Source organism: Parasteatoda tepidariorum, chromosome 2, assembly GCF_043381705.1.
Source record: "Parasteatoda tepidariorum isolate YZ-2023 chromosome 2, CAS_Ptep_4.0, whole genome shotgun sequence".
Taxonomy (NCBI): domain Eukaryota; kingdom Metazoa; phylum Arthropoda; class Arachnida; order Araneae; family Theridiidae; genus Parasteatoda; species Parasteatoda tepidariorum.
Window position 1 is genome coordinate 62,553,167 of NC_092205.1, and position 27,951 is coordinate 62,581,117.

At 27.9% G+C, this 27,951-nt stretch overlaps 1 protein-coding gene across 2 annotated transcripts in view; it reads left to right on the forward strand.

Moving 5' to 3' along the window:
• The window catches only part of LOC107452380 (metabotropic glutamate receptor 3), a 97,271-nt gene that overhangs the window by 12,203 nt on the left and 57,117 nt on the right, over positions 1-27,951 (forward strand). The window contains exon 1 of one of the 2 annotated variants that reach the window (XM_071177669.1): positions 10,090-10,202. The exons of the other annotated variant lie outside the window; for it this stretch is intronic. The gene's annotated coding sequence lies outside the window, so the exon portion shown is untranslated. Of the gene's footprint in view, positions 1-10,089; positions 10,203-27,951 lie in introns of those variants that run through there. 2 annotated transcript variants of the gene reach the window in all.

Sequence of the window (27,951 nt, forward strand, 5' to 3'; positions counted from 1 at the left end):
AAAGTCCCTTTTTATGACATATATATATATATAAAATGGAAAAGTTAAAATAACTAAAGTGTTTAAACGATAACATTAAAATGTAAGACTTTATAGAAAAATTTATAGCATAATTCATAGAAAATGAATAAGCGAAGAGAAAAAAAGTTGAATGAATGAATTAGCCTTTTCCTTCTAATGCATTACGTAAAAAGAAAAAAAATTAGTAAAGAAAAAGAAAATTAGAACAACATTGGTGGCTTGCGCTTTCACCGATTTCGATATTAAGACTTAAGACAATCGCATCAGTTTCTCTTTAATCAAAGATAGTGATTTTTTTCCTATTCGATCCATCGAAATTGTGGGGGCAGGGAAAACTGCCCTCTAAATTTTATGGAGCATATCATCTGCACTTCAAGTTCACCCCTCCAAGACAACTGCTGTTCTAATTTTCCCTCTCGAATTATAATTAGAAAATCGTCGGATTCTTTTCTTTAGTGTTATTTGAAGTCAGTCGTTCGCGATGTCGTTTTATGATCATTTTTAAGATATATATGGATTGTGATGGCGTCATAATTCAGTCGACCAGTGGCATATTTGGTCACAAAGGTGATTTATTTTATTGCGGGAAAAGTTTTTTTTCTTCTTAGTTTTCTTAACCCCTTGATCTGAATAAATCAAAGAATGTGACATAATGACGTTTTTTTCATGAGTTCTGATTAATTAATTTATTGTGAAAATTATTGTATCAGATCTCGATTGTTTAGCGATTAATTAACAGTTTGTGAGTAGAGAAAATTTGAACTTAAAATGAAATCAGAATTGAGTTGGCTAGCTATAATCAATTAACTCTTAAGTAGTTTAGCTCAAAATACAAATAAATAGCCACAAATAATTTATAGTGTGATTGTTTTGTTTTTTGCTAATTGATAAGTATATTTTATGCTTATCAGTATTATTTTGTTTTATTTAGAAGTATCTATTTATTTCACTAAGAAATGTTTCTAATTATTTGTTAAAAAACGTCATTTGTAATGCTTATCATATTTCACATATTCTATCTACATTTAATTATCCATATTATGCACTAATCTTGTATTATTTGACTGTAAATGCACATTTATCCATCTTAATTAAGGACTTTTTTAATTTGAATGATCGTGATCATCATTTGTAATACCTTTTCCCCCAATGTTTAACTGGTTATTGACTTCCGTTATTTGGGTATCATAAATGCAGATTTGTTGGCCACTCTCTCAGATGCACCATATTAAATGGGCCAATATTGCTCTTAGAGTAATAAAGGCAGGTAGTGCGAATAAGAGAAGGAAAGAATTCTTGGCCATAGATAGCGCCATTGGAAAATAAGAACAATCGCACCGCTCTGCCTTAACAGGCATACGAAAGTAAGAAAGCAAGCAATTGAACGTTTTGCTTATATAAATGTAGGTAACAGTAAAGGTTAGCGTGGTATCAAGAAGACAAGCCAAGACTGGGGAGCTATTATATCTTGTGCGTTATGCTTTCTTTCATTTGATCATTGTTTAACGAGTTTATTTGCAATTATAAGCACAAAATTTATTAATTTGGACACTTTTATGAATAAAAATTCAAGTTTATAAGCTAACTTGAATGCAATTACTCAGTTTTATTAACGTTATAGAAGATAAAATGTAAAAATTTCCCCTATCTACTAGAAAAAAATAGCCCTATAAAAGGGTTAATACTTAAAATAATAAACATTATTTGTTTTGAAGAACTGAATTGAAAAATTTTGCCAGGTCATTATTTTTTTAATGCGATTGTTAAAATTTTCATTTTTTTAAAAAAAACGCTCGTAGTGTAACGGGTTTTAAGTATATTGCAAATATTTGAATAGATCTAAACAAAAAACTCAGAACTGTTACTTATAATTATTCTGATTTTCTTAGTACAAGTTATTTTAAGAGAATTATTTTTTTCCCTTTTAAGAGTTAAATGTATTATTCAATAATTTATGACACTATTGGTCAAAAAATAGTTGTTCATGAATATAAACTTCAAATCAACAATTTCGAGGGCGAAACAAGCATAGCAGTCTATGTAGTTAGTTCTTTCCTGCAATTATTATTGTTTGAAAATTGAACACAATTTCATGCTTTTTCTTAACCTTATACTTATATTTTCACAACTCTTAACCATGAAGATTTTCCTCACTTTGACGAGAAAAAATTTCCTTTCCTTCTTGGTTTCTGTTCAAATTCAGTCCTTTTTAACAATGTTAAATTGTTGTAATTGATGTTGCGTAAATTACTTTCGACAGGGATAGCACATAATTTTTGTTTTCGATTTAAGTACTAAGCGTGCAATGTTTCAATATACGATTTCCGAATAGAAAAAGTATCCGATTAGTAAAATATCCACTAAAATCCCACATTCACTTTCCATTACATAAATTATTATGTTACGAAAGTATTATAACTATTTTCCCCTTTTTAGTTTCATACAATATATGTATATTGTATGAAACAAAACAATCAGAAAGCACTCTTTTTTGCGGATANTATGCTAGTTGGCTTTGTTTTTGGCTATGATATATTATGATAAATCGCCAAATTTTGGATCTCCTACCCATACTCTTTCTCTGTCCGTTGAGAATAAATATATTCACTTTGAATTTCTAAATTGGTGAGACTGGGACCCCTTTTGGGGGGCCTCCCCAGTCTTAATTTTCTAACGGTCAGAAATGTTGTTCTGGCTTTATGATCTCTCAATAGAGAGTATTATTAATTTCATCCCTTTAAGGGATTTCTTATTTTATTGATGAAGTGGCCACTATCGAAATCTTAAGTTATGATTAATAAAACCTAAATTTACATTCAACGGATTTGTACATTATTTCCTGGAAACTCAACTGTTATTGTTTTATTCATTCAATATTGGCCTAAATGAACATTCATACATTCCACTATCAACGACACGCCTAATGAAGGAAGCAGCAAAGCTTTCTTCATCATACATTTGATAATTTTTTAACGAGTTTATTTGTAATTATAAACGCAAAATTTATAAATTTGGACATTTACATACATAAAAATTCAAGTTTGTAGGCTTACTGTAATAAAATTACCTAGTTTTATTAACGTTATAGAAGATAAAATTTAAAAATTTCACCCATCTACTAGAAAAAAAAACCTATAAAAGGGTTAACACTTAAAATAATAAACATTATTTGTTTTGAGGAATTGAATTGAAAACATTTGCCTCGTCATTATGTTTTTTAATACGATTGTTAAAATTTCCATTCTTTTTAAAGAAACACTCTCAGCGTAAAGGCTTTTAAGTTTTAAGTATATTGCAAATATTTGAATAGATCTAAACAAAAAACTCAGAGCTGTTACTTATAATTATTCAGATTTTCTTAGTACAGCTATTTTAAGAGAATTATTCTTTTCCTTTTTAAGAGTTAAATTAATTATTCAATAATTTATGACAATATTGGTTAAAATAGTTGTTCATGAATATAATCTTTAAGTCAACAATTTCGAGGGCGAAACAAGCACTACAGTCTATATAGTAAGTTCTTTCCTGCAATTATTATTGTTTGAAAATTGAACACGATTTCATGCTTTTTCTTAACCTTATACTTATATTTTCACAACTTTTAACCATGAAGATTTTCCTCACTTTCACGAGAAAAAATTTCCTTTCCTTCTTGGTTTCTGTCCAAATTCAGTCCTTTTTAACAATGATAAGTTGCTGTAATTGATGTTGCGTAAATTATTTTCGACAGGGATAGCACATAATTTTTGTTTTCGATTTAAATACTAAGCGAGCAATGTTTCAATATACGATTTCCGAATAGAAAGAAATATCCGATTAGTAAAATATCCGCTAAAAACCCACATTCACTTTCCATCACATAAATTATTATGTTACGAAAGTATTATAACTATTTTCCCCTTTTTAGTTTCATACAATATATGTATATTGTATGAAACAAAACAATCAGAAAGCACTCTTTTTTGCGGATATAATCGTGTGGGCTGATGAAAAGATTATATCTTTTATTTTCCGGATTTATTTTATCCTTTTTTTTTTTCTTCCGCTAGTTGTTTGTTATTTTTTTATTATTATTTTTCTTCCCCCCCCCCTTTTTTTTTTCTTCATATGGCTGTAATTTTTCTTTGCTTCATCTTCATTTTGAACTTATATATTATTATATATAAAGTTTATAGAATAAAAGGTTGTTTGTCTGAAATAAATGCTTTTCATTCAAATTTGTAAACTAGAAAATAACACTGAAATTCATATTTTTTAAATCGGTGTGCATATTTTTCGAGTACATAAGTTCTCGGAATTTTAACGTCAATGATTTATTTTTTATTTTTAAGTAGAATAATACGGCTTTGCAAAATGTACTTAGGTATTCTTGTTTCAATGCGTCGCATTTTTAAAAAATTTATTCATTTCATACATAAATGAAGAAAATGTTGAAATAAGGAATATATCGAGAGTGACTAGTTCTTTTATGCCATGTTCTTAGTTATCATGATAAATTAATCAAATTTTGTCACATATTTTAAAACCATAATTTATTGTTAATTTTACCAAAATTGTTACCAAAACGCTTCGGTGTAATGTATGTGAAAAGCGAACTTTTGGTGTTTCTATAGAGCTAGAAGAATGATAAATTTTACTATATTCTGGTAGTTTTGGCCAAAAATTTTTTTCTCAGTGTGGAAATGTGCATTCTCTTTTTACGTAATAAATTATTTTACTTATGCTCTGTACATTAGAAATTAAATTAATCTCCAATTCCATGTCAGAAGAGTAAAGCACAATCAAAATTTTTTAGCAAATATTCAGAAAAAATGCTTAAACTACAATTAAAAATTGATGCCAATTGCAATAATCTACAGTCTCTTAACAGGAAGACGCGAATCACTGTTCGCGCCATCCTACGAAACTGGATAGAAGGCAATTTTCTAAATTTTTTATTCTCTAATTTCTCTTAAGAAGAAATTCGTTATAACTATATAATAATTTCGTCGTATACAATTCAATCCGTTCTAATCATTAATTACTAAATTAAGGAAATCAAAGTTTCATTTCATTTTATTCCATTTATACATTATTACATTATTTCATTTTATTGTTTATAAAAACATAATCCTGTTTATCCTGAAATCGAATGTAATATTGTTTATATTTTAACTGAATGGAATATTATAAAAGAAGTTTTCAATAATTCATTTTAGAACAGCCTAAAAGTTATCACAAAAACTTATATTTTTAAAACCGCTTATTTAAAACCTTGTCACAAGTTATAAATTCGCTTTCATTACTAATTATTATTTTACTTTCGCCAGTTCTTAAATAATCCAGTTAGTTCAATAGCCAGTTTCTAAAACGGTGTGATCAAAATTTTAGTCGATTACTTTCTAGTCTATTATTTGTTTCCACATTAATTAAATGGAATACAGCTTAAATAAACTAACTGAATGGAATGCTTCTTATATATATTAACAATCTTATACTGTTGTATTCGAAATTTTCTTTTTGGAAGAAGAAATTTTAAACAAGCTTTTATCTAGAAACTCCATGTTATCTTTATGTCTTTGTCAGTTCTAATAAAATTCAGTCAGTACTAATCGTCAGTTCTAAAATCTATTATATATAATTCTCTTACGTGGCTCCCAAATTTTGGCTGTATTTCTTTTCCGCCGGTNTTCCGGGGGTTGGTGAGCGCCAGCGAGCAGGGGGCGAAGCCTCCTAGTATTATATATTCAATGAATAAAAATGTAATATAACTAACTTAATCGAGTAATTTCTAATTAAACATTAAATGAATAAAAAGTTTATGCTTTAAATAGCTACCATATAAAATTTCTGCAAGACAAAATAGAATTTAAAGTATAGAAATTTTGACATACAATAAATTCACAATTCTATGAATTTTGATAAGAGACGCAGTATAAATTTTCAAATAATGGAGTCAAAAATCTATCCTAATAATAGGTTATAATTTAAGATATGTATGTATTGCCCTTGACCTAAGATCATCAACTTCGCCAAAAAGTGCAATAGGGTCAAACTCGACCATTTACCTGAAGTCCAGCTAATAAAACAGCTGACTTCTTCATTGTTCATTGTTCATTCTCTTTGTCTTTTCTTGCTTAAAAGAGACAATAAATTGCGAATTTTTGTGAGCTTTACCTGCAATTTTCTAGTCAACGGTCAAATAAACTTTATCCTGACTTTTTTTTGGAGTCTCAAAAAATGCATACACTTGTTTTATATGATTTTAAAGATCTAGATTTTATTTATTGAGTACACGAAATTTTATTGTTCTTGAAAACTTTATTTCCTAATTTTGAAAGAGATCCTTATTTTAAGAAAAATATTACTCTTATTTCGAAAATCTTAAATAAGTAAAGATAAAACATTAAATTCCTTAAACAAACAAAAAATATTAAGAAAAAAAATTATCAAGTATAAAAAAAAAATCATTATTAATGTCTGTGAAATTTTTCCCCCTCGCAAAATAAACTATTGGGTAAAGAGTTTTAAAATTAGACATGGTTTTGAGCTTTTGAAACACTTATAACTAAAATGAGAGCCATTGAAATTTAAAAACAATTATCATATAGAAATTGTAGAATCTATTTTGAAATTAGAAAGAATCTGTCATTCAATTATTATTCACTTCTATTTTAAATCTTAGGTACAAGATTTTTCTTCTTTTAGTAAGATTTAAATATTAGTATTTTTTGCTCAAATCCTATGTTTGTCTTCAAATCTGGTCAACTAATTTCAAAAGTTTCAATTGTTGTCTAATTCTTCGACTTTAATTTTAATTTTGCTGAAATTTAGCAAGTTATGCCTTTAGATTAAACGAGTTTTTTTCTTTTTCTTTTCAATTTTGTCAACTATTCAAAATAGCACACTTTATTAACCCATTTTAACTACATTCCTCTGAGTTACACAACTTTTGTTCTGAGAAATTGTCCAATTAATCTCAATATTCACTAAGTCATTCTTAGCAACCTGTTAAATCAACCGAATCCTATAAAATAAACAGTAAGCGAATTAAGTAAGACTGAAACTGATTTATTTCGAATTATGCCTTATATTAAATGCAAGGAATGTCTTTTGTTTTTAAATGTTACAATGAAATAAGCTGAATGTAAACAAATGATGCATACAAATTTTTTTATTGGGAGGTTTTCTTTTCGTATAACCTAAGTGTATTGATGGAAGAATAATTTGTATAATTTAACTGCAAAAAATGATTCAGAAATTTTAGAGAAAAATTGTATTTCATAAAAGGATGTTTATCTGATCAAAATTTTAATGATTTTAATTATCGAAATTACATGAAAAGTAATTCTTTTTTACTTAAAAATGAAATAAACTGGAAGAATAATTGGGGTTATGTAGAAATTAAATTGCAGTAATTGGATAGATAATTTATTCTTTAAATATAGAGTCAAAGTATTCAAAAAGCTACAGTTAGAATAAATATCTTTAGCTGATTAAATTTCTGCATTTTAATTGTTAATTTAAACGAATTAAAAAAGTATTGATGTAGTAATTTCCAATTGTAAATAAGTTCGTTTCTTTAAATTGCTTTTAATATAATTTGATCAAATAAAAAACATTGAAACTTTGAAACATCTTAAAGATAAAATAATGAAAATTTTTCTTTTAATTTAAGAACTTTTTGAACATAAAGCAATTGACAATTGAACTGATATTAAGCAATATTTTTTTCAGAAAATACTGATTAAACTTTTGCTTAACAATCGAATAAATTTAAATTAAAATAGAAGAATAAAATTTCTTTATTATATTATTAAAAAAACGGATATTTTTTATGAAACTAAAAAAAAAAATTGCAGCTTGGTACACATTGTATTATAATTACATAAAATTTAACATTGGAAATTTCTTTATAGAAGAAAGATTGAATGTTCCATACCCGATAAATATACTATTTCGCTGCCGAATTTAATTTCAAAAATAGTATTGATATTTTGCTTCAATTTTAATTTTGTTTCATAAGTTCTTAGTCAAAGCGATGGTGATTGTTTTCTGAAAAAAATATTTTATATTAAATAACTAACAAGTGCTGAAATTACTGTAAAAACTTATTATTACTTTATTTCAAAGGCGTGTTAACAATATATATGAATTGCAATGAGACAAAGAAGAATGAAAGAAAAGAGAGACTGATGAAGAAAATTAAGACAAATGAAAATAAGTTTAATTAACTGCGCATAAGCTGCAAGTACGTAGAACTTGCAAAAAATGTTAAAAATACAAGAAACAAGGAAGAAAATCTAAATAATTTTGAAGAAAAGAAAAAAAATTAGACAGTACAATTTTTAAAAAAAATATTTAAAATGTTACAAAAAATATTAAAAACTTTAAGAGCCGGAAAAACAAAACAAGGAAAAAATATAATTTCGTCATTAGCTCACACGATTCCATCCTTAAAAAGAGTGCTTTCTAATATTGTATTAATACAATCAAAGCAAAATATACCAATACAATAGTATTGATAAATTTCCTTATAATCATTTCGTTCATTATTATTTTTTAATAGCAGTGCCATAGTAGCTTATAAACTTGAAGAAAATTAAGCCAATTTTATAAGAAGCTATACTAGAACTAATTTATGAATGAGAGTATTCATGATGAGAAGCATAATCCTACTGAGCATGCTATATGGCATAATTTGTAAATATATTTATCATAATAAATTGAAGTAAACTTGCAAATTTTATTTGAACTAACTAATTTAAGAATAACCCTATCTAGAATGAATTTATGTATAAAAGTATTCATGAAAAAAGAAAGAATAGTACTTAGCAAATTGCATATGGCATAATCTATATATTTTTCTTTAGCGGCACCATTAACTTGGGTATTTCTCTATCAGTTGGCAACATAGTTATTATTCATTTCGTTAAATTTATCTTAAGTAATAGTTTAAGTATTGTAGAATGGTCATTAATACGCTAAATATTTCTTTAGAATAATTTTGTATTTTGATAGAAATAAAAACATAGTTACGAAGTAATTATTTTTATTTACTTTTGATCATTTCTAAAATGGCTGTTGAAATTTCAAACATAAAAATGGGCTAAGGTGCCGTTCATACCAATTATTGGTGACAGAGCTCGTCTTTTTCAAGCAATAGCATACTACACGAAACTGAAGTTATGATTTGGGAGGTGCGTAAGGAAGTAGTACAGCACGTAATCGAGCATAGGGAAGAGTTTTCTATCTTATATCACATCAGAGACTTAAATAATTTTAATACTTATGCTGCCTGCTTTGTCGAAATGTTCTGATCACATACGGGGATTTGTGTGATTTAGTAGCTGCGGGACAGACTTTAAATTATTACAAAAATTCAATACTTCAAAATAGTTAAGATTGAAATAAAAGTATTTCTGCTCGGGCAACAGCTGGACGGCAAAAAAAGATTGTTTAAAACTAAGTAAGGTGTTAGGATTGTAGGAGACGTTGATGAATTAGAATATTTAGATACAGTTGTGCTGTACTTGGTTAACTTTAAAGTTTCTATATTTCGCAAGATAATTTTGACCGAGCTGATTGCCAAAGGCGGCGAGTTTATAAATAATGAATGTAATCAGAAATCTAAATTAACTTAAAAATTGAAGATAAAATTACATAATTTTTTAAAAAAATTATTCCTAATAATTTGTCTGTGGAAGTATTCATGGAAAGAAAAATAGCGCTACTCAGGAATTGTATATGCTTTAGCTTGTAAATAATAATGAACGTAAAATATGTCCTTGAAATGTTTTGTGTGCTTTTTCAGCTGTGTAAACTGCCAAAATACATAAAAAAAAACATGACGTTCGTAAACTAATATGAAAATCAGTGTTGCGTCTCATCTTCCATGAGGAAATAAGTGATATCTTTTATTACGCGCGTTTAGATTGAATGCATTATAATAACTCTTTCATTTCATCACTCCTATAAGCAATGAATTCTTTTTGATAAGGTATTTTCTCAGAATATTAGTTGGGTTTTAATCAAAATTTAAGACACTTTTCAAACAATGAACAATGTTCTCATAATTGATTGCTACATTTAAGAGGTCGCTATAGTAAAGAAGAAATTTTCATCGCTAATTCTGTTTTTCATCGCTTATTCTGTTTTATCAAGTTAAAGTTATGAGAAAAGTTCATTCAGAAAAACCTAGGGTAAGTCATAAAGCTTCAAATGTTGCAGAAATATTTTCAAAATATCGAAATGCGAACAAAAAATTGGAAAACTTACCCACTACTTAATCCTAAGTAATCTTTTCATGATTTGTTTTGCAATTTGGATAATTTGAAATTTTTTTTTTCAGAGTTTGAAAATTCATGGTTTGTCCTAGGTTTGCCTGCATTCACTCTTCAAATATTTTGAATTTAAAATTACTTATGATGGTGAAAAAGAATTTGCGATAAAAATTTTCTCCCGTGGTATAGCGTCCTTTTAATTATCTAGTGAACTGCAATTGAATTGAATTGAATGCGGGATTTAGTGGTATGAGACAAAATCATGCCACTTCGTATACGAAAGATATTTTATTCAAAATTACTTTGTTACACTTGGAAATTAATTCTAAAAGTTGATAAAATCAGATATAAGTTGCAAATACGATATTAAGTTTGCTAAATTAGAGGTGATATTAACTAAGTCTGGTGAAAAACGATAGACTGGAAAAAATAGAAAACATCAGAACTGTATACCCTGTGATAATTAAAACGAGCTAAACTTCCTGAAGGATATCAAATTGTTTTGAGTACTAAAATTGTCTGTCTACAAATTTTTATTTCTTAAGGTTATATTTTATAAATAAATAAAACTATTTCCTAACATTCGTATTCAGTTTAAAAAATATTTTCATTTACTTTTTTATATCACATAAGTTTATTTTTTGTGGAAATTCCTAAATCTGCATTTTGATAGATCGCTTATTTTTTTATTTTTCATTGCAACTTACGATTCTATGCTTTCTAGTTACTACCTCGTATGGATTAGTTTGTAAATTAGCTTGAATTGACTAATATTCAGTATGACTAATTAAAAAAAAATTATTAGAATTATTTTTTTAATTTTAATAAATGTAACAATGATAATCAGTTAAGAATTTAATTTTGTAAAAATAAAATTAATATTTTAATGAAAAGTAATATAAATAGTTTGTATGTGGTTTCTGAAATTAACGCATCATAAAAGTTCTGCAAATTGCGATAAAGAAGCAGTCAAAAAATAAAACGTTCTTAATAGAATCTCTAATTTTACTCATGGTTTCACTTTATTCTTCACTAAATTATATTATATCCAATCTATTATGCAAATTTAAATAGAATAATGCGATTGATAATGTTATATTAATAATTATAATTATTAATCTAAATCCATATTGATAAATTTAATTTTTGTTCTTTAAACTCGAGAAAAAAGATATTTTCCATATTAAACTGGTTTTTTTCGTTAAATTTTATTTTGTTTCGTTATATTTTATTTCGTTATATTACTTTAAACTTAAATCCGTATATTTGCCACCATATTAATAAAAATGATTCCAAAACAAACGAGCATTTTCTCGGATTTTCATATCCTGAGAGAACAAATTAAAACATTTATTATGCCATTTAGTTGAACTTTCCTATGGATAAGTTTTTAAATATAGTTGTATTAGAATATAAAATGTAAATATTGTATTTTTCTTACCTATTATATAACGAAATATTGATTTTACTCAATTTTTACACACTTAGTTAACTTGAATTCAGGTTAGTCCGCTTCGTTTCGTACGAAGCATTTGCTGAACATCACGTAAAATTCAGTTGTATCTCAACATTCTTATACCCTTGATGCATGCACGACCCTACCTTGGTCATTTTCTCAATCGAAAGGTGAGAGGTGAAGGTCAAAAATGGGAAAAAATTTGATTAGAAGTTTCCGTAAACCACTCCTCTCTCTTGGGTATAGGATTAAAAATATTTTTTCTCAAAATTTTTCAGCCGTGTTTTTGTTTAGAACGAAATATTGATGATACTTATCATTTTAGTACAAAATGTTTTTTAAAAGCAATAAAAAATAGAACTATAGCTCTATTGGAAAAAAATTTCGAACACAATATTTTGGAGTTAGTTTAGGTTTCAAAGTTTAGTTAGTTTTTCTTTGGTATTATGCATCAAATCTTTGAAAAAGAAAAATTATTCAATTACTGTAGATAGGTTTTAGTTTATGTAGCTTTTGCATTTATTCAACTATTTTTTTGTACAATTCTAAAAGCAAAGTTTACTTAAAATTGTTTAAGTTAGCCTTTATTCAATTATCTCAGTTAAATAATTACAATATTTGCAATACCTTATGAAATTTATAATGCAAATATTTACAGTGTGACAAATTGAGTGAAATACCTTGATTTTAATTCTTCTATTTCTTTCTTTTGGAAATTAAAAATGATGCAATTATTTTTTTATAAAAATCCTGATATTTCTTAGAATCCCTTTTTTTTTGGCATTAATAAAGCTCAACCATATTTCAAATATTGAAAATTTACTTGAAATAAACTAAAAATCCTGTAACTTTTATCCAACTTGTCTGCTTATATTTTATTTACATTTGTTTACATGTTTGAGTAGTTAAATAACATAATTAGTATATCGTTAGAATAATATTGTAATAATAATTAGTATATCGTTAGAACAAAGAAGTGTGGACGGATATGCTTAATTAATTATTATTTTGGAAAGTCTTATTCAATATTATTTTGGGAAATAAATTTTTGCTCTTTTTATTACATTTTTAGTTACTGTTTTGTTAATTGTTAAATTGGTTAAAAAATAATATTTTTAATGGGAAAATAATTTTATTATTCTTATGTACACAAACATTTCTTTTATGGAACTGAAGTAATTACTCATTGATTTAAATGTACATTGTTGAATTTCTTTTAAAAATATTGACGCAATTAAAATTATTTGGAACAAAAATAATTCATTGTGTAACCGGATGCGGTAGTATATTACACTAAATTCTCACGAAAATTATATAATAATTCTCAAAATATTTTTTTTAATCTAGTTAAATTGTTTTGCATCCCTTGTGTTAATCGCTATGTGAGTTTTTAAATAAGTACTTTGAAGATGAACAATTATTTTGTAAAAAATCATTAGTATACTGAAACGTTTCTAACTAAAAAATGTTGTTAATCAGTTTTAAAATTCTGAAGTCAATGCTTCTTCCATCTTCCAAAGCATATTTTTACACCAAATTTTTAAAAAAATTCTTGATATACTTGCTAATTTTAAAGAGTAACGTAAAAATGTGAATGAAAACTGAATTATAGCATAAATTGTATTAATGACACCTTTTCAAGTACACCATCTACATTCCCGGTATTTTCACTAATTAGAAAAAAGGTTTTAATAAAATTCTAGATTTTTCTGTTATTTTGTAAGAGGAAAATCATGAAACTAATAATAAATAATTTCCAGTGTGAATAAAGGATCGACATCAAATGTAATATAGAACAAACTTAAATACCGAACTTAAAACTTAATAAAAGTGAAACTAGAATGAAAAAAAATTTTTTTTTTTGATCACAGGTTACACGTTGGCAAAATGGTTGTTGTCAAAATTGTTTTTGGAAAAGCAAGTTAATTGTGCTTTTATCTTAAACATATTTAACTGTTAATTCTGAACTGCTCTGTACGCAATTTCGCAAACATATTTGATTGCATCTCAGACACATTCTGTGTAAATTCTTTTGATGACTGAACAGACACTGAACAGTAAATCGAGATCAATATTAACATTTTCGGACTGGTGCAATGGTGTTTGAAGGAGATTGCAAGTTGCATCATACACCCGTTTCGGATTCACAAGTTCATGCATGAAATATAATTTGAAAGCTAGACTTTTTTTTCAATTTTACATGAATGGTGAATGAAAAATTTATATTGCGTGGAAGACAGTCTACGGAGTCTACGGTCTTGTGCAAGTCATTGGGTACGTTGACAATGGATCCTTTTATCCCTAACTGGTGATCAACACTCAGTTCTCGTATTTGCATGAAAGGGGTTTGGAGAGCCACCATTCGCTCTTCGGTAGGGTTCAATTCTCTCAACCACTTTGGTACTTTTGTGAAGAACAGGCTTCATGCTTGCGTTTACGAACGGAATCCTTTGGTTTTTCCGTTTGTGTGTAACGCTTAAGGTATTCCCGTCTACGTTCTTAGGCTTTGGCTTTTTCAGCCTCGGAAGTTTAGGCCTTAGCATCTTTCTTTTTTCTTGCTTCAACTCTAACTTTTGGGACCGTGACAATCAGTTTGGACCCTCTTTATTTTTGATATTGATTGAATTAGTATTGAAAACGAACCAGTTTGAAATGTAGGTTAGAATCTGATTCTTTATTAAAACAATAAAAGCAAAAATATAGTTCAAATGATGAAATTCTCTTTTATTAGCAACAATTTGGATTTTGGACAAATGCTGGATGAAGTATTTTTTTAAAAAATATTCATTTTTTTTGACAAAAAAAAATCTTTTGCAAGTGTAATGATTTTTGTTGTTGATTTTCGTAATGATCTTTTTTGAACAGTACACAATTCTACCACTGTAAAAAATTGGGGATTAAATTAGAGTAAAATATACGGGCATTCAGGATACCAGTACTTTTTATGGTAAAATCCATTTTTACGATAAAATTTTACGAAACAAGAAATTTGATATGTTTCAATTATTATAGTACTCTTCATTGTAAAATCACTGTATTACTTTAATTAAGCAAATATTATTGCAAAAATTACGGTATTATATTTAACGGTAAAAAAGACTTTTCGGTGCTTACCGTAATTTGATCCAGAATTTTTAGCAGTGTATTAAATTAGAATGAAAATATAAAAAAGAAATGCAATTTTCATTTAGTAAATAAATGTATAGATATTATAAATGTAATTTTCTAAAAGTTCATTTACTTCAATAATTTATTTCAAATTTGTAATGGAAGTGTTAAATTACTTTATCTCTAAAGGTATCTTCTTTCCAACAACGAAGCAATCAACGCATAGCACAAACTCTTCCTCATTTGCAATTGACCAGAGATTTATTTTTCATTCATTTTATTTTCGCATTTAAAACGTGACTCTAATACCACTTCACCTCAGTTATTATCTCTCTTCGCCAATTAACTCATGCACAAAAGAGCCAAAAATGAGTTGCCTATATTATAAAAGGGTGTAGTGCATGGTACTATCTCGACTTTTTGGTTAATTCCTTCCGCTTTCTTGACTTCTCGTGGAAAAAATAGAGTTGATTATCCTTCTGAAGTTAATACGGTAAATAATTGTATTCTGTCTCGTTATTTCTAGTTTGCATCTTTCTGCTGTGGTAAAATATTTTGCGTGTTATTAGCGTTAAACAAAAGTGATCCTTTTTTATCTGAAAAAGATAAGCTTTTCTAAACTCATTTTAACAACTGTCGAGACATATTCTAAGAAAGATCAATGTGAACTTTTAAACTTATCGGCTTTTATATTTTCTTACGTTGCTGTCTTCTGCCTTCTGTTGGTGTATTTTATTAAAGACCATGGTATCTTTCATTAGGAGATTTAGGAGATTTGGACGAAAAATTTAAGATCCGTTTCAAATATTCCCCTGTCTTCTGTTCAGATATTTGTCTGTCTTCTATTCATAATACTTTCTGCCTGTCTTCTATTGATTTCTTGCCTTATAGCATCAACTGCTATCTGGCACAGCTTCACTGTTTGACTAATTCAGCAATTTTATATAAACGACAATCATTGCCACTATTTGGTGAAGCATTGCTTCCAATAAATTAATAAAAATTCTTCATGAAAGATAAAAAAGTTCTTATATTTTATTTTCTCTATAATCTGAAATCAATACTTAATAAAAAGTCATGGTGGCTCAGAAAATAAAGCACTCGCTTCCCAATCAGGTAACCCAGGTTTGAAATCCAGTGGTATCTGGTTAATACGAATTAATGTGTTTTGTAAACGCGTATAAAAAGAACAGAGGTGATTAGAATTCACAAAGAGATAGAAATAACGAATTTTTCCATCCCAGAATAAAATTAAAAGGCATCGTTTTAAGGATATACATTATTATCCATCAAGTAATTTACTAAAATGCCTTTTAAAATTAGATACTCGATGCTCCAAAAATAAATGTTTCTTATGTTTCTAATTCTGAATTGATCCACCAGTTTAACTTAAATTGATTTTTTAAACAATTATCAAATTATTTTATAAAAAATTCATTTAAATTAAATTTATTTTTAAAGAGCTTAAATTACCGAATCCAAAAAGATTCGTCATGAGATATGTTTTAATTAATTTCGAAGCACTTGCAATTCATATTCTTTATATATGCGCTTAAAATCATTCACATAGCACAAGGCTCTTTTCAAGGAAAGCTAAAATTATCAGATCAATGACAACAACCGGCATTAAGGTAAACAGTTAATCTGATATATTAAGATTGGTTGCTTCTTGTAGCAGCTGACACGTGATATCAAGTTTATATTTTCTTAGAACAAATGCATTTGATGACAAATATGCAAAGAAATCAAGGTTGACAGCTAAGCAAGCAAACGAAATTTTCCTTGTAAAAAACTTATACATCTATGGCAATGTATTAATAATACTTTTATATTGGAACACGCATTGAGTATGCTAAATCAACATAAAGGTTTTCTAGAACACATTGAGTGAATTTTCCAGCATTGTCAGACTAGCATTTTGTTTTTCTTGGTTTAAAAACTTCACTGGCTTCAAAAATATACAGATAATAAAAGTCGACATGTTTCAAGGGCTCAAAAATAGTCGCCCATTCTCAAAACTTTATGGCAATTAAAATATCTAGCGCTTTTTACTGTAAAATTATTTTTGCTTAGAAACATAATTCTGTAACTTACCTACAGAAATCTACAGAACAGCTCTCTAAAGCTACAGAAATTTACTGCTAAACCATCTATAACCATTGATACAGATTGTATCTGTTGGGTACAGATTTTTTCAGTTTTGAATATGAAAAATTTTAGTGTCAAAGCAACAAAAAAATTAATTTGATGTATTTCAACTGATGCCGGCCGGCTTGTATAGTGATCAAGAAGTTGGCCTCATACCCCAAAAGGTGTCGAGTTCGAAACCCGCTTAGGAACAACTGAACTTAATGATGAAAAAGAATACAAATTCTACCAGGGTTCCTTCAAACGTGATGCTTTTGATATCTCAAAAAGTGCTAATAATCAGAAACTAATCAAAAATCTAGAAATCAGTTTAATTATGCGAACCAGACGATATACAGCTACCTCTAAGTCAAATTTCTCGGACTTACCCCGATCTACGGAATATATGGCGGGTAAAAAAATGTTTGTAGTGCTTTGTTACAGGAATTTTTTTTTCAACATGTTTTTTTCCGTAGCATACGAATAATCTGCGGCTACTTTGCTGCCAGAAATTCTCAGTAATATAACAGAATTAATTTTTTAAAAATGTTTTGAGTTTTTGTATTTTTTGTTAAAACAGAAAACTGTCGGTTTAAAATGGTTTTGAAAAAAAGCTCTTTTGAACATTTAGATTGTTATAACTGGTATAACGTAAAAAAAATTAGCAAGAAAATTATTGAAACTGTTGATATTATTAAAGAACAATACTTTTTTATTCTTATTAAATTAGTAAAATCTTATAAATTGAATGTGTGTGAAAAAGTGAATTGATTTGGGGAGTAAAATTATTGCTTTACAATCGATTATATATATTTTTTCATTTTTATTTCTCAAACATTCATTTCGACTTGATTATCCTTATAATATCGAATTCCTTAAACATTTTGGCGAAAAATGATCAAATGAGATCTAGCATGATCCGAAAGTATAATTACCTGCAGAACTTTTACTTTCCTCATTTTGTCGAAATATTTCCCGCATACTTTCCCTTCTAAATGCGGAATAAGGGTTAATTAAAATAGAAATGTCCCATTCTGTTTTTCTCCGCGTGATGATTTCAATTAAGTGTAAAAGAATAGAAAAGCACGTTCTTAGAGCATCGGCCTTTAAGAGAGAGACAGAGAGAAAAAAAGAATTTTTGGGAAAAAATGGTGGCAACAGTTATAAGATGTTTTTGTGTAAATTGACCCACATTTTTTTATAATGGATCGATGATGGATGTTTTGTCAAAAATTAGTTCGAGGTTTAAGTTAATTAAGCGGGATCATACTCATCATTCCTATACAGGGAAGTTGATACTGCGGGCATTACACTTTCTCAACAAAATGATCTGGGTTGGCGTATACCATTTACACCTAATTATTTTTCTATGGTAAAAAAAATCCATATTACAGTAGAATTACCAGTTGTATAAAGAGTTAAAATTATTGTCTCAAATAAATGAAAAATAGAAGGTCATAAATAATTTTTTTCAACCTTACTCCTTTAAAGAAAAGCACAGTAGTTCAATCTTTTGTGCTTCATTCTAAACGAATTAGTTCCACTGCTACAGTATCAGAAAGTATGAAGATTTAACTTAGCTAAGTGTTACACACTATCATAAAGTGGGGAGATTAACTTAGTTCACTCCTAAGCTAACAGAATGTGGGAAGATTAACTTAATTATTTGCTTTCAGAAAATATAAAGATTAAATTAGTTCACTGCTACACTATCAGAAAGAGTAAAAATTAGCCTAGTTCACTATCGGAAAAGAAAGTTATAAATAATTCTTTTAACCTAACTCGTACATAATTTAATCTACGCTTCACTTTAAATGAGTTAGTGTCTGCTACACTATCAGAAAGTATAAATATTAACTTAGCTCACTGCTACTTTATCAAAAAGTGTGGAGATTAACTTAGTTAAATTCTATGGTATCAAAATTGTGGAAGACTAACTTAGTTCTCCGATACACTATCAGAAAGTATGAAGCGCGTTGAACTGTAATATCTTTCACGTTTTATACAACCTTAATACTGTTTTCGAGTAGGAATATGGAATTATCACGTAAATTTATCCATTTAAACTGGAATGCATGATACTATGGTTGAATTCGTATACAGAGTTCAGTTTTAAACATTATTAATTTTACAGAAAATATGCGTGGTATTATGGTTCAAGTTACCTACATTATTGCTTAATAGAGTGTACTTTAATAATAATATTAAGTCTTAAGCATATGCATTATAATACGAGAATATTTTGTTCCAAATACAAAATTAAATTTATAGAAGTAGCAAAGTTGCAGTGCATTAAGGTGGAAAAATATGCATTATTGCATGTTCCAATATGCATAATTGGAATATGGAATATATACTGCTTCCATTGCGAATTACAGCTCTCTTTTGAGTTTTTTAACCTGTATCACTTGCTTAGCTTTCATTTCACAGCATTCATAGTGTTTTTTTCCTTTTTTTTCTTTTTAAATTTCATTGATAGTTATTTAAATATTCATTTTACAGCCTTTATTCAACATTTTAAGAGATAACTTTAATTTTTTAAGTACTCCACCATTTTATTGAAAACAATTAATTTAAAAACTCTTAGTTGTAGCTAAAACTATATGGATAACATACAATGTGTTTACATTTTTAAATCAAGTAAAAATGTGGTAGATGTGTGCAAATGGAAATCTTGAATAATTGACAAAACACACGTTTAGTTTTCTATAATTTGTTTTAATAAATGCTTTTTAAATTTAACTTTAAACATGTAGAAAAATGAAAAAATTTATAATTATAGTTTTCATTAATTGTATGTTTCCTGAAAAGTAAAAAAAAATACTTTGCAGAAATTTATAAAGATTTCAGTAAACCAAAAATTAATACCTTATCAGATATAGCCTTTTAAAATAATCTAATATCACTTTAATCACAAAAAAATCTGCAAAATATATCGTAAGATAATACGTAACTTTTCACAGTGTACGTAATTTTTCCTTACCCTTTTTTCTATATGTTTCTGAAGAAATATATACAATACGAAGTTAATATCTCAGTTAATAGCTTTTCTAGACATTGAAATTTGATAGCTCTTACTCAATACTAACCCCAACCAATGCCAGTTCGTCAATAAAAATGAAACAAAGCTTAAAGAAAACGTGAGATCTGACATTGAATTTTGCTGCTTCTTTTATCGTCTTTTCCTTCTTTACATCACATTTTTAATTAAACGCGTGCAATACAAAATAAAATTAGTGAAAAAACTGACATTTAAAAAAAAATTTGTACTGGAAGTTTATTTTAGGTATTTTCTCCTCCGTGAAATAATCACAGTATTTTGGACAAATTCATGGAATTAAGTTCAAACTTATAAATAAACACTATTGAATGTTAATAAATATAAATTATGTTTAAAAAACTAATTTTTTTGATTTATCATAGTTTTTTTTCCCCTCAGAAATACAAGTTCAAAAGTTTCTAAAGTTGTAACCAAGTTGTTCTTTTCAAACATACAAATCCTGCAAAAAAATAAATAAATGAATAATAAAACTTACAAGGTTACAACCACAAGTGTAAAGATGTTTTAAAAAAAAATTTAATTTTTAAGCGAAAACGCCAGAAAACAGTGAGCTTTTTATTTATTTGCACATTAGAAATCAAAATTTTTCTTTAAACTATTTGTAGTACAAAATACTTTTGTACTAAGTCGAGCGAAAGAAATTTTAAACATCAATGGAAACATTAATTAAAACACTTTTATAATTGCATACAATCAGAATTGCTTCTTAAGAAAATAGTTACTTTTTTTTCGATTTCGGTAACAATTTAGATTTTGAACAAATGCTGCTGAAACATTTTTAATAAATATTCATTGCTGCAAAATGTAATTGCAATTGTAATTTTTTTTTGTTTGTTTTTGCTTTTTGTCGGAATCGCACACTATTCCATACCAAGAAAAAATCCTGATCAAATTACGGAAAAAAGTACTGGCAATTAGAGAGCCAGTACTTTTTATCGCAAAATCCATTTTTACCCTAGGATTTCACGGATCAAGAAATCTGATAAACTGCAATTTTTATACTACTGTTTATTACAAAATCATTCTATCATTCTAATTAAATAAATATTATGGTATAAAATTTTACGGTAAAAATTTATTGTACAGTAAAATGGGTTTTGTTTCTCAGTGTATTATATTTTTCACCGCAGCTCGAGCCTGAATTTTTGACAGTGCAATACAAAGAGAATCCTACTTTTTTTAAATAATTTTTTTAATGTTTTTGCAAAAATATAATAAAATTCTGTTTTTAAACTTTTTCTTTTTTTGGTTCACAAAAATAACTTTACTTTTCCCAATGATTATAACAAACGATTATTTCTTTCTAACAGAATTTCATGCGAACAAAGCTCTCTCTCTCTCTCTCTTAAAAAAAAATATATATATATATTTTTTGAAAAATTCTTTAATTTTGTCTGCAGTTTTCTGTTGAGGGGTGGCTTTTACCGGATATGATATGCCTGAAGTAAACCAAAGGAGCATAGCAGTCGATAACCTGGCAGGAATTAGTTTTAGTTCCAGGTAGAACACAGACTTCTTTCTGTTTTTCAAGCTTACTATGAGTCAGGAACCTTGGACACGCTACACCTGCTACTCCACTGATACCCTTACTCTTTAATTTCGTTTAAATTAGAAGAAAAATCACATCAATCTTTTGTGTGAACTGAACTGCGAATCTGAGTACTTTCTCACCTCCTAGTTTTTTTCAAGCTTTTTTCTGTTTGTTGTTTGTGAAAGATTTAACACATGTGAAGAAAAAACAATGAATAATTACTATCTTTTAAAATGTTAGGTTTTTTGTTGTATTGAAAACTCTCTCCTTATTCTTAGAATCTGATTGCTTTCTTCCACTACTGTTTGTTTGTTTTATTACTAAATATTTAAATTTGCATTAAAACGCATCTGTAAGTGATGCAATCAAAATTTATTGATTGTGACATCTCCTAATTCAATCGGAAATACTGTCCACAAAACATATTTAAATGTCTTTTTTTCTTTTCCTTTCTTTTTTAAATTTTGAGAGACAACTTTTATGTTGTTAACGCTCCTTGTATACTCATAGTTTCAAATGTACATACTCATAGTTTCAAATTTTGTGAATTAAGTTTAAGCTTTTAAGAGTTTCTTCAAAATGGAAGAAAAATTTACACTCAGGCGAAAAATTCACCGAAAAATAATAAAATAAATAAAATAAAATAACCGACGAAATGATTACGCAATTCACCAACATCCGCTTTGTAAGGAGTTATAAAATATTTTTTGGGGTTTTATGCCATTCTGAAAACATTACAATAAAAAATAGGTTATAATTGTCTATTTTGTTGGCAAAATACTCCGACTTTAACCACTTCAGTCATAGTAGGGAATTTTTCAGTTAGTGTTTTTTCTTTTGGTACTTAATATATTACTCTGAATATCTTCTTTTTTAATATAGCTATTAGAATAATTTTTTATGAAGTTACGAGACTCTCGGATAAAAATTGGAAAATTTCGGAAAACGCTTCTAAATTGGAGAAGTACTTTGTAATTAACTCATTATGAATTGGGAGGGGAAAAATTTGTGGCGCCTTTGGAATTAGTTTTGAATGTTTTACTTCATGAAAGCCTAATAAAAATAGCAGTGAGGATATAGACAATAAAATAAAGCGAAAAGAATATTAATTAATTGTAGATCTTTGAAATTTGAGTCCGGTTTACCAGTTTTAAGGGGCCCAGAATGCCAAAACTTTCACAATTTTGACAGTTTTTTATTGTTAAGATATTTAAAGTATTTTCGTAACAGCTCATTGTTTGTTAGGTGATTAATAGAAGTTAATGCTCCATAATTTCGTGACCAACGGTATGATTGTGGTCAGCATTGCACACCGACTACCTTTACTTCTCAGACAATCTGGTAGCCACTATCTGTAGAAGCTGGGAGGGCTTCAAGCCACAATTGGGGTTCGAACCCCAGTTCTTAAAAATAACAACTCTGTGCCTTAACTTTCTGAGCCATCGTGGTATTAAAAAACTTTATTACATAATATTAACCTTTTTTGTGAATGATGCAAAACATTGCCTATTTATTTCGATTTAATTTCATTTTAATAATGAATCGAATGATTAAATCTTGCTTTCGTTTTAATAATGAATCGAATGATTAAATCTTGCTTTCGTTTTAATATTGAATCGAATGATTAAATCTTGCTTTCTCTTCCGAAGTGATGCTAAACTTTTGAATACGTAATAATTTTTTAAAAATAATTTTCCTTTTTGAAATGATGTATTTCAAAAGTTATGAAAGCCAATTTCACGAATTGTGGAATATATTGTTTATAGAAATTTGACATTATTAATATCTGAAAATAAAATGATATAGAAAAAATACGTTTTTGCCATTTGTGAAGCAATAAAAAGGAAGCTAAATTTAAATATGGATATTTTTATTCAACATAAATAAAATACATTAAGCCTTAAGTACAGTATTACTTGTATTTACATCAGAAACTGTAAACAACTAATTCCAAACGTTTATACAATGAAAACATTTTTATAGTTTCATAGTAAAATTTTGATAAATTGTAATACATAAAAGAAAAAAACACAATATTTATAAAAAAGCAGAACATGTCAACTTTTTTAAGATTTCTAAAAATATCTTAATCACACTGAAGTAGAACATGGTTTTAATCCATGATTTGATTTTTTTTTCTATATCTAATCAAGTTGATAAAATCGATTAATCTTTAAATAGAACAGAAAAAAATACAATCTTAAAGAAGATTGAGCTTTGAAAGAGCGTCTAAAAATAAGCATTCAATCAGGACTTTCAGCTGATTCATCTAATTTATCACAGTATATTTATTTATATCTAAGGCCAAATTTTCTCAAATCTAAAAATTCAAAACACGAAACGATGCGTGTTTTCACGGAGAAAAAAATCCGAAAGACACAATATAAATGACCCCAACCTCTCCGATTCAAGCATGCTTTTATTTTTATCACATTTTATTTTTATATTACGTATTCTGATGATTGAGAATGATGAAACGTGGATATCTTATTTAATACTATAAGTTGACAAATGTTTTTTATCATGAATCGGATCGAAGAATGCTTGCAAAAATGATGGATACTTTTTCTAAGCCGTCTTACATACCGTCATTAATGGGAAAAGTTTCTAGAAAGTTAAGTTCAAACTTATAAATAAACACTCCTGAATATTAATACTTATAAATTATGTTTAAAAAACTAATTTTTGCAGACTTATCATAGTTTTTTTTCTCAGAAATACAAGTTCAAAAGCCTCTAAGTAGTAAACAAAATGTGTAATGTATTCCTTTAAACATGCAGATCCGGCAAAAAAAAGTTTCTTTAAAGATTTTCTTCAGCAATAATATGCTATTTTTATAATTGTTATGAGTTTGTAATAGTGATTCGTGACTCTTAGGTTAAGTTATTTTCATTCTATGACATTCCCTTCTATACTAATTACAAAAGTGGTGCAAAATGCCAACCGAAGGAGAGTCACAGTTTTGTGAAAATGAAGAGCTTTTACAATCTTTTTTAATATTGGAGACATTAAAATAGTGACTCCGGATTGTTTGGTCTCATAAAAGTATGTAAAATTTCAGAATTTTTCATTCATGTTTTATTATTTTAATTTAGTCTTAGATTTTTTCATTAATGGGAAAACTTTCTGGAAAGTTAAGTTCAAACTTATAAATAAACATTCCTGAATATTAATACTTATAAATTATGTTTAAGAAACTAATTTTGCAGACTTATCATAGTTTTTTTCCTCAGAAATACAAGTTCAAAAGCCTCTAAGGTGTAAACAATACGTGTAATGTATTCTTTTTAAACATGCAGATCCGACAGAAAAAATTTATTTAAAGATTTTTTTCAGCAATAATACGCTATTCTTATAACTGTTATGAGTTTGTAATAGTAAATCATGACTCTTAGGATAAGTTATTTTCATTTTATGACATTCCCTTCTATATTAATTTTAAAAGTGGTGTAAAATGCCAATTAAAGGAGAGTCATAGTTTTGTGAAAATGAAAAGCTTTTACGATCTTTTTTAATATTGGAGACATTAACATAGTTACTTCGGACTGTTTGGTTTCATAAAAGTATGTGAAATTTCGGAATTTTTCATTCATGTTTTATTATTTTAATTTAAATGGAAGAATATAGCTAAATTGACAAATTTTTTCAGAATACTATAATGATATATTATGTTTCTTTAATTATAGAAACATATAAATATTGTATTTTAGAATAAAGATTATACATTTGTAATAAGGTTATTACTCTTTCTGAGAAGTGTAAACAAAATTTTATTGTTTTAACGCTTTTTTTTAAGTTTTTATTTATCGTCAAATCGCTACCATGAATAGATTATGTTCTAAAATTAAATTTTAGTTAGTCATAAATCTTCCTAGAAAAAGCTTCGATAAAAGAGATAAAAAAAACATTAAGGAACCAAAACCTTTATAAAGATTCTGAATAAAATTTTCGAAAGGAAAGGGATAAATTTTCTGTAGCTGAGTTTCCATAGCGATTTAATTTTTAATAGACTTATAGACGAGTATGCGTGTTGGTACGAAATTTTGTCAAGAAAAGTAAATTTGTCATTAAAATTAAATTGCTTAGGCTAAATGTTGCGAAGAAAGTATTTATTTTTAAATTAAGCTTTCGAAACTTTACATTTTCTATCATCAAAGTCATTGTTTAAAATGTTACAAGTAGCTTTTGCCCCAATCCATCAAACAATTCATAAAAATCACTTAGGAACGAATTAATAAGAATTTTTGCGTTACGGCTAAAACATACAATCTACGCGTGATCTACCTTCAACAATCACTAATTGTTTTCAGAAAATGTAAATTAAATCATTAATTCTTTTTTACCGTTACTATATCCTGAGAGGCGTGGTGGCTCAGGGGATAGAGGGCTCCCCTCCCAATGAGGTATCCCGTGTTCGAATCGCAGTGATGACTGGCCGATACGACTTCCGCACCCATTTCACACCGACCAAAGTGCTGACGAAAAATATCCTCAGTGGTAGACGGATTATGGGTTAGAGTCCCCTTGCCGTCAAGCTAACCGTAGGAGGTTTTCGTGGTTTTCCTCTCCATCTTACGCAAATGCAGGTTGGTTGCATCAAAAAAGTCTTCCACGAGAGCAAATTTCTCCAAATATTTGATCCAAGGCTTTCCTTGTCTTCTGGATTGTGTTCAAAATTACAAGGCTACAGAGTTAAAAATTCGTAATCCTAAACTTTAAACTGGGTAGGCTGTTCAACGGCTGTTATAAAATATATATCCTGAGCAAAAAGCCAGTTAATTCCACCAGGAAGTAAAGAAAGTTAATTTGTCCATATTTAATTTTAAGTTAATTTGTTCATATCCTCAGTGGTAAACGGATCAGGGGTTAGAGTTTCTTTGTCGTCAAGCTACCAGTGGATGTCCGTGGTTTTTTATCTCCCTGTAGCGCAAATGCGGGTTAGTTTCATCAAAATGACCTCCACGAAGACAAATTTCCCCCTATACTTGATTCAGGAGTTCTCTTGTCTTCTGGATTGTATTCGAAATTACAAAACAACGGAGCTGAACATTAAAAGTCACAAATTCAAAAATTGGGACGACTGTTTAATGACGGTCATAAAATAAAATAAAATAAAATAAAATAAAATAAAGTGCTTGATCCAGGAGTTCTCTTGTCTTCTAGATTGGGTTCAAAATTACAAAGCTACGGAGTAATATTGGTTGCTTTAAACCCGGAAATGAATCTGCTGTTCAACGCCGGTTATGTAGCTGTTTTATACTAATCACCTGACAGTTTTATAAATATGAATGTCACTAAGTTGACTGTAAAGTGTTGTGTTGACATGTTTTCGAATCTTTATTTTGTGTACATAGTAATCTGAATAAGCTAAATACCGGTACATACGCTAATGCTGATGATTTATTCCAATCGCAAGGGGCGTATTTAACAGAATGGTGCGTCTCCACTATATTAGTAGCAATCTAAAGAATTATTTTGAGGAACATGGTGGAGATATCACTTTATTGCGTTGGCCCCCAAAATCTCCAGATCCTAATCCTATTGCGCATTTGGGAGCCATCTTTCTTCTAGATCTACAACCATTTAGTCTCAGACTATTTTAAAGTACTATAAACTTGCTACAGACTATTCATCAACTTTCCAAAGTGTCTGAGTCAAAAAGAAAAGACTTATAGAAAATTTAAAATCTTGAACATTTTGTTGCAAATTTGTGTTGCATTAATTAGATGTAGTAATAAATATTTAAGTAATATTAGAGCCTTGGGTCGTTGATAGAATCTTGTGGTCTAATCATTTATATTTGAGGCTCTTTTAAGAATTAAAAAAAAACATATATATACGTAATTTTTAAAGTTTTCAATTCATAACTGAATATCCACACACGACTTGCCATATAAAACTCGAAGGCCACTAATCATAATGATTGTTAAACATTTAGGTGTAGATTTAGAGTGGTAGATATTTCATAGATAGCAGTGGTAACTGAGAGGCGGAAGTTAAATGTGGTTGGAAACTACTTCAAACGCATTCTTAGTAAAATTATTTATTAGTTTTGAAACAGAAAATATTTAAAATTTGAAATGTATTTTAAATTATCCTTTAAAAATTTAGAAAACGCTGCCATTGCATTGAAGGCGAATCATTGTCTTTGGAAATGGAAAGTCTTTCAGATTTAAAACCTTTGTTATATTTCTTGTGGTGATAAGTAAAAAAAATCTCATTTTTTATAAAAATGTAAACAGATAAAGAAAATTGGTTTCTGGAAATGTAGAATTCTGAAATTTTTTATCTGTCTTACTTATAGAGAAAACCTTGTTCTGTTTTTAATCACATGTTCCATTTTCTTGTTATAATTACCTTTTTACGAAAAATTACCCTTTAAACA